General features: G+C 36.8%; 1 protein-coding gene and 1 long non-coding RNA gene across 9 annotated transcripts in view; one reads left to right on the top strand and one right to left on the bottom strand.

Moving 5' to 3' along the window:
• LOC125328652 (sodium channel protein type 1 subunit alpha) overlaps positions 1-1473 on the bottom strand; it is a 93027-nt gene extending 91554 nt beyond the window's left edge. For both annotated transcript variants that reach the window (XM_048309640.1, XM_048309642.1), the window contains exon 1: positions 1386-1473. The gene's annotated coding sequence lies outside the window, so the exon portion shown is untranslated. The remainder of the gene's footprint in view (positions 1-1385) is intronic.
• A 328-nt stretch (positions 1474-1801) lies between these two features.
• The window catches only part of LOC125328654, a 110177-nt gene continuing 99202 nt past the window's right edge, over positions 1802-12776 (top strand). For all 7 annotated transcript variants that reach the window (XR_007204792.1, XR_007204795.1, XR_007204794.1 and 4 more), the window contains exon 1: positions 1802-1903. This is a non-coding gene — a long non-coding RNA (uncharacterized LOC125328654). The remainder of the gene's footprint in view (positions 1904-12776) is intronic.

Here is a 12776-nt window from a genome sequence, read left to right as displayed (position 1 = left end):
AAAATTAGTTTTAATCAGATATTAATACATAAACTTATATTAATATCCAATCTTATTTTGATGTAAGGGACCTTGGTATTTACACTTAAAGTGAACAGTTACCTATTAGACATGAAAATTTTGTCATTGCCATATTGTAAATTGCCAACGATTTTGCATTCTTAATTTACTATTTTGACACTCATTAACATAATGCAATACAAACACTGCTATTTTAAAGATAATATTAAAAGAAATCTTGGCAGTAAGCTGTTAAATACAATGCATTGATACAATGCTGACCAAAGTTCCTCTCAGTTTTTTTTTTTTTTTTTTTTTTTTACTATAAATTCCCTGGTACTTTTTAATTCATTGATGTCTCTTAAATTGGTATTAATTTTCACCAGTTGCTGAGTCCCATGAAGGAGACTCACTGTATTAGAGAACAAAAACGTTGCTGTCCAAGGTACTGCAAAGAAAGACAAGTGTTCCAATTAATCTCTCATATGTGTTAAATATTTTTTTCAGATTTATAAGACAGTAGCTGTCCTTAACAAGCAAGCTAGCCTTGTTGAAATTCCCTATATGATACTGCAGTATCAGTGTTATGCTGTTACTTTCCAGGGCCTCTTCTACTGCATTCCAGTATGATCAGACCTCCCAGCACCTGACAATACCCAGCACGTAAAATTAAGGACAAACTTGTTCTATTCTTTGTTACAGACTGATTTTCAGCAGGGCTGAAATACAAAAAATGTCTTTGAATTCTACATGGAGCATGAATAAAAGCTACTCTCTAATATAAATCTAGCTCCCATGTACTGTTTTAGCATTCTGCAGAGCAGTCACTAAATGTAATTTTATCTGCAGTATTCACCTTACATATCTCAGAAGCATAAAGATTTAGACATTCATGCAGTACACAGCAAATAGCATCCTGAGTTTAATTGCTACTTCAAAAAATAACCAGAGAGTACAAGAAAATTAAAGACCATTTCTGTTTCTTTTGTTAAGTTTAATAGGAGAAGCGTATTTGTAATTTGCTAGGCTAAAAAAATGCAACAGCCAAGAACTGCAGTAAACCTCTCAGAGCTAATAGCAATATCCAATAATGCTTTCCCACACCATCTTCAAGCAAATGGATTTAATTCACTGCTTAATCAGTCAAATTAACACTAATCCCCATATGGTTAGAAAGGATGTTTCTTAACAAACCCGATTTATGATTTATTTATTTGTAAAGTGTCTTAAAGCTGAGATGCCTAGAAGAACTACTATCTTAATTCAATCATGCTGACAGAGCTGATTTCACCTAAGAAATTATCTCTGCAATTCACAGCATGGCTGACAGCTATCTGCATAGAAAAGCAGCACAGTAACCATTTAAATCATGCAAAAACACTCACCCAAGAAGATGTAGCAAAGATCAGGATCCAGCTTCCAGACCCCATGAAGCTGAGGGAGCAATCCACTAGCTTGCTCAGGCCAGCAGTGTCTCTCCTACACTTGACCTAGACTGCCTTACATAATGAGGAATCAGTGCTGTATCCTGTGTGGAGGAGCAAGCTGAATGTCATCACTGGCAGAAGTAGGGAGAACTGGCAGCACGCAGGCTGGTAGTTAGCATGGAGATCACGAAGTCTGCTTTCCCTGACTGTTCTGAGAGAAAACACAGGAACAGCTCAGAAATGCTGGTGTCATTCCTCCCCTGGAACGAATGACCGGAAGGAGTGAGGGTGTTACAAATGTGAGGCAGAGAGCGAGCGCTAAAGCTGCAGCTGTACCTGCTCCCAAGGCAGCGGAGCTCCTGTCACACTGTGCCCACAGGACTGCTCAGCTAGCCCTGATAGGAGAGCAACAGCAAGGCAAAGCACCGAGAGACACACACGGATCCTGCACACCTGTCTATGTATTTCTTACTGCGGTGAGTAGAAGGAAAGCATCGCTATAAGAGAAAGTCTGGGATTAATTTCTAAAGGGAATTGTTATTCCCTCAAATAAATCCTACTGCATGCAGGTTGGTTTCTGGAAAATAACCATTTTTTACCTGTTGTACATGGTGTTACAGGGTTAAACTTCTTGTATTACAGAGATTTGGTTTTTCAAGAAAATTATGGGAAAGATATATTCTCTATTTTGAAGATATTTACAGTCATTTCTGGTGTTTCTTTGCTATTTAGGGGGGGGTTTTTGAGAGAAGCCTTGGTATATTTCTTCGTTTATTGTTGTTTGGGTCATATCAGCACTTCTGTGCAAGGCACAACAGCAGAAACAAGTATTCAGGCTTAGCCAGCCATTAAAAACCTACACAACCTTGTTTAGAAAAAGCACTTTATAGAAATTAAAATTACTGCATAAAACTTATGTAAGTATTCCATGACTTACTTCATTTTTCATTTTATTTGCTTCAATAGTAAGCAAAGAGCCTTAAATACATATAATGCATATACAAATTATTTGTGAATTAATATTTTGATTGATACAGTTTCCCTTTACAAAAGAAGGCAAAGGTTTCAATAATATGGATCATCCTAAGTTTTGCAGTTATGTTTGAGTTTTATTTGTAGTTATATTTTTGTAGTTATATTTGCTCAATTAGACATAATCAAGAGTAAATGCAATATAGACATAAAATCCTGTGGCAACATTAAAAGACAGGTCAAGAAAAGTTTTAGTCTCAATGTGGAACATTGACTGGGGCTTACAGAAGTCAGGTTAGATGCAGGAACTATTATTCTTAGTTATGTCCTTAGTAGACTAAACATGACTTGAGCTCTGATCTCAAAACGAAAATCAAGCTGTAAGTGAAAGAGATAAAAATAATCCAAATTTTTGTTTACAAAATCTATTTAATTTATATTTCTCCTTTAAAGATAAACTTACAATGACTTTTCTATCAAATTTGATGAGGTAAAAAAATGCTTGCTTTTCACTGGTTTTTGAAATATATGTTTTCCTTGTCCCTTGTTGAATGCTTTCCTTTTTCCTTTGCTGAAAATTAAAAAAAAAGGAAAAAGGAAAAAAAAGAAAAAAGGTAGAAGCATTTGATAGAAAAGGTAGATCACTAATAAGACCTACAGCTAGCATATCCTGAGTTAAGTAGAATGTGGAAACAAAAAAAAAAGCGAGAAAAATATAATTTGAGAATAATTTAAAAAAAAAAAACCAATTATTGCTGTATTTGAAATCAGTAACTGTTTTTCCAATCTTCAGAAAATAACATTAAAAAAACTTTGGTGCATTTATTTTTCACATATTGGTGTAGACTGTTAATGAGGAGTCCCTATTAAAACTTTATGTAGTTTATATGTATGAACCTCTACTTTTGGTGTTTCAAGTGTTTAATAAGAGTGCTTGCTTTAGAAAAAAATCTGTTTACATACTTGCCCTGGGTTAATCAAGAGGTGGAAATATCATACCTGTATTAGGCTTTGGAAACATACAAGGACAGTTTAATTAAGGTGCAAAAACGTACAATTCTGTTGGTCATGGCACTCCAAACAGCAAAGCAGACAAAGTACTCACTTAGAGCAAGCTCAGGTGCCTCCACAGCCATGGCACTGGACAGGACAATTTGACTAGAGATAACCAAATGTTGACTGCACCAGGTAGAAAAATAAATAAAGTTCATTGGTACACTACAGGTAACCCAACCCAATACACAGAAATTGAGTAGAAAAGGCTATCTAAATGAACAGAATGCAAATTTGGCTGGCAGCATTGCAAAGGCAATATACAATTTGCTTGATGTTGCAGCTCAGGCAAACTTTGTCTAAGTTTTATACAGCTGATTCCATCTTTGGGCTAAATGATGAATTGGATATTCCTTCAAAGTTTTCCACTCTTATTTTCTATAATATTTCCTATAACTGTATATCCAATTGGAGAACAATGACTGCCTCATCACAGTCTGTTCTCATGAGGAGAAGTAAATCCAGTGTAATAGTTTGCAAATATTATGTTTTGTCATTCAAAATACATCTGAGAGCCATAGCTTTTGTCTGGAGTATAAAAGCTGTTTACTTCTCTCAGATACTAGCCAAATTGCTCTTCCATTGAGCCACAGTATTTTTCAGTTTACAGTAACTCATATAAGCATTTTTCCCTGGGTCTGATCTGCTGGCAAGTCAAGACTATCTGAACACAAATAGATACAGAAGTTGCTGACATGTAGGACTTTCAGCAAAAGACTCTTTCTGAGCCAGCTGCACTGGTAATACGAGTAGTAATGTCTAATGCTTGAGAGTGGTAAGAAAGTCAGTCAAGTTTATATAATACTCAACAAGCAAATTAATTATTCTGATGCCTCAGCAGACAGAGAGGCAAAGTAAATAAAGTAAATGCAGTTAGGAAAAAAAATCCTTTAAAAATTGTAGTCTTTTGAAAATTATTAGAAAAATCTGCGGATTGGAAAAGAAGAATGACAACACCTCATGAGGATGGAGATGAAAATATAAATGTTTGGGGGTTTAATGTGAGGAGTACAAAACAGTCTAAACTCTTTTGCTACAGATGTTATGAAGATAATGCTAGTCATTATTACAGAAGACTGTAAGTCTATGAACCAAGTTCTGGAATTTTTCCTTTATGGAAAATGTGGCAGTAGAGGTTTACAGTGCTTATCACTAAATTACCCTTACTTGCTGAGTTTATTTCCACAAGGTCCTTTATATTCCATGCTGAAATGGAGGAAGCAGCATCTCATAGACCTTACTCCTGCCAACAACCTTGAGTAAACAGGACAATTTTTTTTAGACACCTTGCTCTTAAGATGCCTTGCACATAAATAAATCATTACTTGAGGTTTGCTCATACTAATATAGATTCCATTTGGGATCTGCTGAAACACTAAAATGCTCTGGTATCAGTGACTGGAGAGACAACTACAATATCTTGTGGTGCAGGGTTTTGGCATTTTTTCTGTCCTTCTCTGACCTTTCTTTCTTTTCTCAAAATAATTTATCCCTTGTGTTCCTGAACAACCTGCACAAGTGAGTCATGCTGCAATGTGTAAACAATGGCTCAAAGACTTCAAAAAAATAAACTCCTGTATTTAGTGTTGATAACACATAGTCTTATAAATGGAGGAGGAGGGGGATTCCATTTATGAGTCCTTTACCCAAGTCTCTCTGCAGACTTTGGCCATTTCTCTGCATGTGCTACTTTGGATAAGCAAAACCCATAAATGCTTATCACATACCTACTTTTGAAACAGGCAGCAAAAGCTTTTGATTTATTCCTTCAAGTATTATCTAATAGCTCAAGATCTCAATTTACTCTGCAATTATTTTTTATTATTTGACCCAGTCATATCACAATGAAGACCACTGGAGGACTAGTCAAAAAGGGATGGTTTTTTTCCTTTAGTTGACTAAACTTTCTGGTATCTGACTGATGCAAATATTCAAATAGGCAGAAGTACATCTCTAAATACCCTCTTGTCCTTAAATCATACCTTACCAAACTTGCAACTGAATTAAAGAACATTTTAAAAAGCACTCATATTTCCAAACATCTTAAATAGTACAACTTAGATGTTAAGATGTGGCAATGTTTTCAAGCCTCCTTTCCTTAGTATTTTACAATACTTAGTATGCCACATATTTACAAGATTGTCCCTGATTTTCCTCCAAATGATGAAATATTCCAGTCATGAAGGGTGAACACTGAATTCTTGAATTCAGTGGATACTCCTCAGAGAGGTATCCCTAATTTTTTAATTTTGTATTCACATGCAGTTTCTGATATTTAACAATATACATTATCCTAGAAAATAACTGAAAAATTATAATCCAATTAAACATAAAAACCTTCTACAATTAGACTGTGAACATTAAATAGGTCAAGGTCATAGTAATCTTAATATTCATGGACTGTTCTTTCATTTCTCTTTGACATCTCTTCCTCTACAATAAAACTAGCTACGATAGTCTTTTAAATTCCTTTTCAAGATTCTTTGTAAGATTTATAGGGTTGCCTATTATACCTCTGAGAGTGCCCATAAACTGATTTCCCAAGCGACTATTTTTGTACTTATCTCATAAAAAAACCATCTGCTGTTTTGCATATTAATACTAAAAGAGAATGGCAAAAATAGGAGGAAAGAAAAAAGTGAAAAATCAAAAAGCAGTTAATTAACCATTCAATAAATATGCCTATTTATTTTGAGTAAATGAATGATTTTTATCAACTGAAAATAATTAGTACTGGCAGGCTTTTCTGTTGAATTTTCTTCTGTCACTGATTCCAGGATGTTGAATTTAGATTTTAATTATTTTTAGCATCTCCCTAAACTATCTTTTATGAGCTTAGGAGAAAGAAAGAAACCACACTTAGTTTTGGAGATTAAGTAAAGCTGTCAGTCATCCACCAGAACATTTCTGGAAATTGTAGTGGTAGTACCTTGAACTCCAAGCCATGAGTTATTGATGCCTAAAACCAATATCAGGCAAAACAGATTTATGGTTCAGCATAATAAATGTACCATTAGCACTAAAAGCAATAAGGTGCCTTTTTTTATTTTCTTTTTTTTTTTTCCCAAGCCCCTCCTAAATAGCCCCCAGCATGCACCATTTGTGATATTGATTTAACACAGATGCAGAACTGGCTAACACAAAATCCTGAAAGACCTCCTGCAATGAACAGGTTCGCAAGACTGGCCATCCCCTCTAGCAACACATGAAGATACAATCAGTACTCACTTTTTGCTAAAGGCATAAATTCATCATTTCCATTTCATTCTGGATCCAAGCAGCTTATATTTGTCCTTCTTTAATTGACATGGTCCCAGAGCAATCAAACTAACTATATTTACTTTCATTAGGTTTTAATGTCTTTTCAAGTCTTCGAAAAGTCTATATTTCTGGGGGAAAAAAGAAAAATAGTTCAGATGTAGTTCTTTATAGAAAAGTGATACTACTTGTATTTTGCTTTACCAGAACTTTTAGAAATTCGCTTAACAACTGCAGGGTAACAAAAGAGTGGGTGACCTGTTAAAAATTTTCAATAGATCTCTTTGGTTCCCACCAAAGAAAATGTTCCAGCTTCTGTATTCTTGTTCCTCTTATTTCCATCATTTCGGTGCTTCCAGGAAATAATACAGATTCCCTTTTGGTTTCTTGCTTTTCTTTGCATGATGTTCCTTGTCATTTGGGCATAGTTTACAATATGAGAGCTCACAATTACATAAGAAGCCTGTGTCTCAGGTAACTTTTCAAGTCTCTAGTGTCTGTAGCTGTTTCCACAGAGGACTTACTGAGCAATAATCGAAGCTCTTCAGGTTATGTATTCCACATCCAAATTTTGAACTTGCACACTGCAAGCTCTCATAGGCAAAAGACTGTTCAGCCTTCAAACTACACAGAGTTAAATATGAATGGTGCTCAGGCATCTAGATCAGGGCATGCTTCTGTCTTCATTTCTGCTTCACCAACCCAAAGATAAAGCCTAGTAAGAATGAGACAAGTCTTATAGGTTAATACCTTTGTACTAAACACATCAACCTTCATTCAGTGCTGAAAAACACAGTGGTCCAACACGCCAGATGTCCCAAATCTTTGTCAGTTGAGGGAAGTCCCTTGTAGAGCAGGAGGATTCAGGGGCTGTCAGTCATATTCTGCAGCTCCCAGGTTCTGAGGTTCCAGTCCTTTGCTAACTGATAACCAGTGTATTATTATTTACATAGCAGGATACATCCTTGCCAACACCTTAGGTTTGCATACACTTAAGTGATCCTTTGTCTAACGCTGAGCTTAGCAGCACTATATAAAAGTGTTAAAAAAGATATGAATACCATCTCATGTAAAGAAAATTCAGTCACCTCTAGAGTGCCTTGGTTTAAAACACTTGTTTTATCTGTCAGAATAAATATTATTTTGGCTACTATTAATTGATCTTTCATTTAAGTAAACTCTGAACTAAAAACAATTAACACACTAATTGAATAATCAAGAATAGTATTTTGAAGGTTGCAGGACAAAGAGAAAGTCTGTGTTATATTTGCTTATCTTGCTCATCTTTTTGACGTAGCTGTCTCTTTTTCCTTCCTCTACGTGAGAAAGTAAACTGAGTGTCCTTGTAAGCCACTATGGCTTGATTTCAGGCAGAGTAGATCAAACAAACAAAAAAACCAGCCATAAACAGACAAAAGCAATGCCTAAAATGCCTCGTCATGAAATGATGTTAGCTCTTTATGCTGATCTCTTTCAAACTGATTCCACACTGTAAACCAATGATATCTCAGAGAAATCTACTGAAGAAGTTCTTTCTCAACCATTCCTATTAGGTGATTTTTCAAGATTCAGCTATATGTGGTCAAATCGCTAAGTTCTTAGTGGTCAATAAGGGAAAATATTTTTCTCTTCCTATTTTTAACAGGTCACCTCAGGTGAATTCAGCAAGTTCTATTGTTTAAGGTACTTCAATGAAGCAAAATTCTTTCCTTTGTCATATTTACTTCTTTAACAGTTTTTAATTTTTATTGGAAGCTGTGGCAACATGACCTTGGGAAAGACATGTCTCTTCCTTCTTCAACTGCTTACAGTGCAATATTGGGATACCTATCACAGTCCTGACAAAGACCATCTTCCTCCCAGAACCAGTATCTCAATTTGTGTCAGCTTTGAATCATTGCCTTGCAAAACGCAGATTTTGGTCTCTTTGTGTCTAAAGGTGGACTTGCAAAGGAAATGAAGCAATGCAAATCTCTCTATTCTTTTGCCCAAGAACAAGTGGCTGAAACCTTCTGAAAGCTCCATGTCTACAGAATGATCTGGGAAGGAGATTGAGTGCTCTCTCACAACACATGTCCTGTGGAACTCAAATAGAATCATAGAATCATTCAGCTTGGAGAAGACCTCTAACATTGAGTCCAATCATTAACCCAGCACCACTGTGTTCACCACTGAACCATGTCCCCAAGTCTCATTAAAATAGAAATTAGAACAGAAACATTAATAGGACTTTCTGCCCCTAACAGCAGCTCTCAAACCTTCCTCCAGGATTTCTGTTTTGGTTCACCATCTTCCTGGAAAGAGTGGGTTTTCCACTGGACTTTCACTACCCCCTCCTTTAAAATTAAGAGAACAGGATGAGCAATTTTTAATTTTTCTCTTTTTAACATAGCACTTCTGTGACGATGCTTGAGCTTCAGCAGGGCTACTCTGATTTTGGTTGTGAGGCTATATTGATGTTTTATTTCTACAACCCATGCCCACTCTTTTTGTTACTCTGAGTCTACTGGAACAGCCATGGCAGTCTAGAATTGGAGCAGTATGATACAATCTGCCATTGCCAAGCATTTTCACCACCAATATAGAAAGGAAGGCTAATCCATGATATGTTTACGCAATTGCAGCCATATTCAGATAAAGTAGCTATTTTAAGAAAAAAAATTTGGAAAATATAAGCAACAGTACTTCATAGAACTTCAGGGCTCATGGACTAGAATGTTTAGCCTCAGCTTCATTCCGCTGGATTTAGCTCAGTTATTCCTCTAATGAAACCATAATTTATTTATTTTGATTGGATTCAGAGGGGAATTAAATAATTGGGTGAAAAAGGTCATAGAATGAAGATAAAAAGCCACAGCAAGTGCCTCTATGGGCAAGTGACTGCTAGATGAAATGTATCGAGATGTCCTGTGCTGCAGAAGAAAGTTTTTCAAGGGCTTTCCTCTTCCTTTTTCTGCTGACTTGAGCTATAGCCCTAAGCTCAACAACCACTTTAAAGCTGAGTTCATGAGAAAGATACAGCTGGCTCATTCCCATTCGTCTTTCAGACTACAGGTGTATTCTGAAAACTATCTAATTCCCACTGCTAATTTAGACTTCCTCAAAGCAATTCTGAGAAAAAAAGAATAAACAGAATATAGCTGACTAATTTATGCATCTTGGAGAAGTTTCATGACCTCTAAAGGACATAATTTGATTATAATAATAATAATCTTAAAGCAGAACTGTTCCTATTAGTCATAGGAAAAACTTCTTTCAAGATGCAGGGAAAAGAAGAATTGCTAAATTAACAAATTGCACAATGGAAGTGAAGAATTTAAATTTGCTTTGCTATGAATCTAAATTAAAGGCCCAGACCAATTCTATATCCACTGGCTTTTGTATCAGCTGTTCCAATACTTATTTACAATAAACTGCATTTTACAAGACGAACTCATCTAGTATCAACTGCTGTTTTCTAGAAAATACTATTCCATTGTCAGACAAGCTGGAGAGTTCCCAGTGTAATGTCTTCTCCACCCAACAGTGATATGTACTTCTTAATTTTCTTTTCAGCAAATTTATAAACTGAATTATTTAAGCTTGGTTTCACTCTCATTGCCAGTGCCTCAAAACACTTTTTTGCATCTCACACAATCTTTTAGTAGACCTTCAAACTCCTTCATGAACAAAAGGCAGAATATTTTAAAGAAACCTCATCAGTGCCACATGTTCCAGCTCATAGCGTGCTCACGTCCCTGCTTCTACTTGCTGCTCTCCATTCCAGTCATCACAGTAGCTCACTGGCCTTCTTGCCCAGGCCATGCACTTTGAGGTGGTTTTGGCTTTTAAATCTTTCATTCTTGTTTCATTTGAAAATGAACTTTCCTATCCTATATTCTGAAGTCCCAGTTCTTGTACCTTGCATTTGACTACATTCAAATTTGGTGTTTTCAACTCCAGTATTTAAACCAGACTATTCAGCTTACCTTGAAATACCAACCTTATTAACCTTGTTCCTTTTTCCATGTCATCTGCAAACTTTATAATCAAAAACATTACAGCATAGTGTGCATAACTGACAAAAATATTAATACACCAAATGAAGAACCTATTTATAGAGGGTCCTTCCTAGAAATAATACCACTCAGTGTCATGGGTTAGCAAGCATAGTCCCAGAAGTGATGTCCTTGGAAAGGGGTGCTTACAGCTCCTCTATGACCTGACAGAACCTATCAGCTGACCAGTTTGAATATGGACAATTCTTTAAGCCACTTAAAGTTGTGACCACCTCTGTGATCCACACTTAAGAATAGAAACCCTGAGGCAGACTTGCTCTGTCTCGTTTCCAGTGCTGGGACAGGTGGCTGTGGGCCCCGTGCGGGGGCCAGCGGGCCCGGCCCAGGCCCTGCTCGGGCCAGGCCAGGCCGGGCCACGGCCATCCTGGAGCCGATGGGCCTGTTCCAGCCGTGGAACCCCCCCACAGCCCTGCTATGGGCAGATGGGCAGCTCCCCCTCTCCAGTGCGGCCAAGATTCTGCTGCTGTCCGGCAGAGGTCATGTGACCAACAGTGATAAGCAACATTCCAGCTGCAAGGCCGAGGTGAGATTAACCCTTTTAGTGCTGTGAAGAGCTGAAAACCTGAGGGAGGACAAAGAGGAGATGCTTAAAGCTGAAATTCTGTTGTAAAGCTATGATATATCAGAGTACCCATTGTAATTTCATGAAGGCATGGGGGGGTGGAGTGTTCAACTTGTACTTGTGAGCAAAAGCACCTGCGCTGAGATAGGCAGATGCTGATGCAGCTGTAATTTGATGAGAAGTTTTAACAGGGAGAGGTGGAAGCGATGAGGACTTTTGCTCCAAATGGGAAAGGAGAAAACCTCAGTTCCTAGAGATGCTCCCAGAGATAGTCCTAAAGATGAAGAGGAGGAGGACCCTTTGCTCCCAGGGAAGGAAAGGGCCTCTGTTCTTAGAGATGAAATGTTCCCAGAGATGGGTGAAGAGAACTTTTATTTCTGAACAGCTCAACCTTAAAACTGTACCCCAAAAAACTTCGAGTGGACCCTCGAAAGCAGTTGTGGGAAAAGCTGCAAGTCAGGGAGGAAGGGACTCACATGTGAGCAGAGAACCAACCCGGGCGGCTGTCTCGTTGTGATGTTTCCATAGCATGGACAAGAGAGACTCCTCTTCCTAAATGGACTGAACAAGGTTATTATGGAAGTGGTAAACAGACTGAACATCTCAAGGGTTGTCTTTTTACATTGTCAGTGGGAGAAGGGAGAAAGGTGGGGAGAGGAGAAGAGTTCTGAAGGTGTGGTATGATTTTTTTTTTCCTTCTTCTTTTAGGTCTGTTAATAAACTTCTTTATATTCTTTCAAGTTTGGTGCCTGTTTTGCGTTTCTCCTAATTCTTATCTCACAGAAGATAAACAGTAATGAGTATTTTGGACTAAACCACTACACTCAGATACATCTCATTAGTGATATTTTTAAATCTATCAGCCCAGCCTGTAGCCCACCTAATTTGATCACTTGCATCCAAACAAAGTATTTAATGAATGCATGATATTTAGTAACTTTTAAAAAGTCCAGAAACCAACTATGCTTCTATGCTTGCCTTTTTAAATAGATTTATAATCTTTTCAAAAAAGGGAGTCATTTGACAACATTTATCTTTGTGCTCATTACCATAATTAGCACTGTAGCCTCTGATTTTTTGTTGCTCAAATCAAAATATCTTCAGTATTCTACTTGGAACTGATATTCATGTAACTAATCAATAGTTCTTCAAAATGTCATTTCTAGTGTTTATAAATTCAGAGTAAGATTGGAAGTCCTCCAGTATTATTCACGTCACATTTTCAGAAACTTGTTTTTAGTTCTGCTAACAATAAGGGAATATTACAATTGTTCATTAAGTCTTCACTGATTAATCTCATTTATTTCAAATTTTGATACACAGTAATAAAATGGAGTCCATGCCTGGTATGTCAAAAGACAGCATTCAGAATATTAAAAATAATGTATTGCTTCATTCCTTTTCTTCTCATCTGTCCTAATGATGTGTTGCTTATCTTTCATTCTT

This window comes from Corvus hawaiiensis, chromosome 7 (assembly GCF_020740725.1).
Source record: "Corvus hawaiiensis isolate bCorHaw1 chromosome 7, bCorHaw1.pri.cur, whole genome shotgun sequence".
Taxonomy (NCBI): Eukaryota; Metazoa; Chordata; class Aves; order Passeriformes; family Corvidae; genus Corvus; species Corvus hawaiiensis.
Note: the sequence above shows the minus strand (reverse complement) of the source record. Positions and strands in the feature narration are given on the sequence as shown.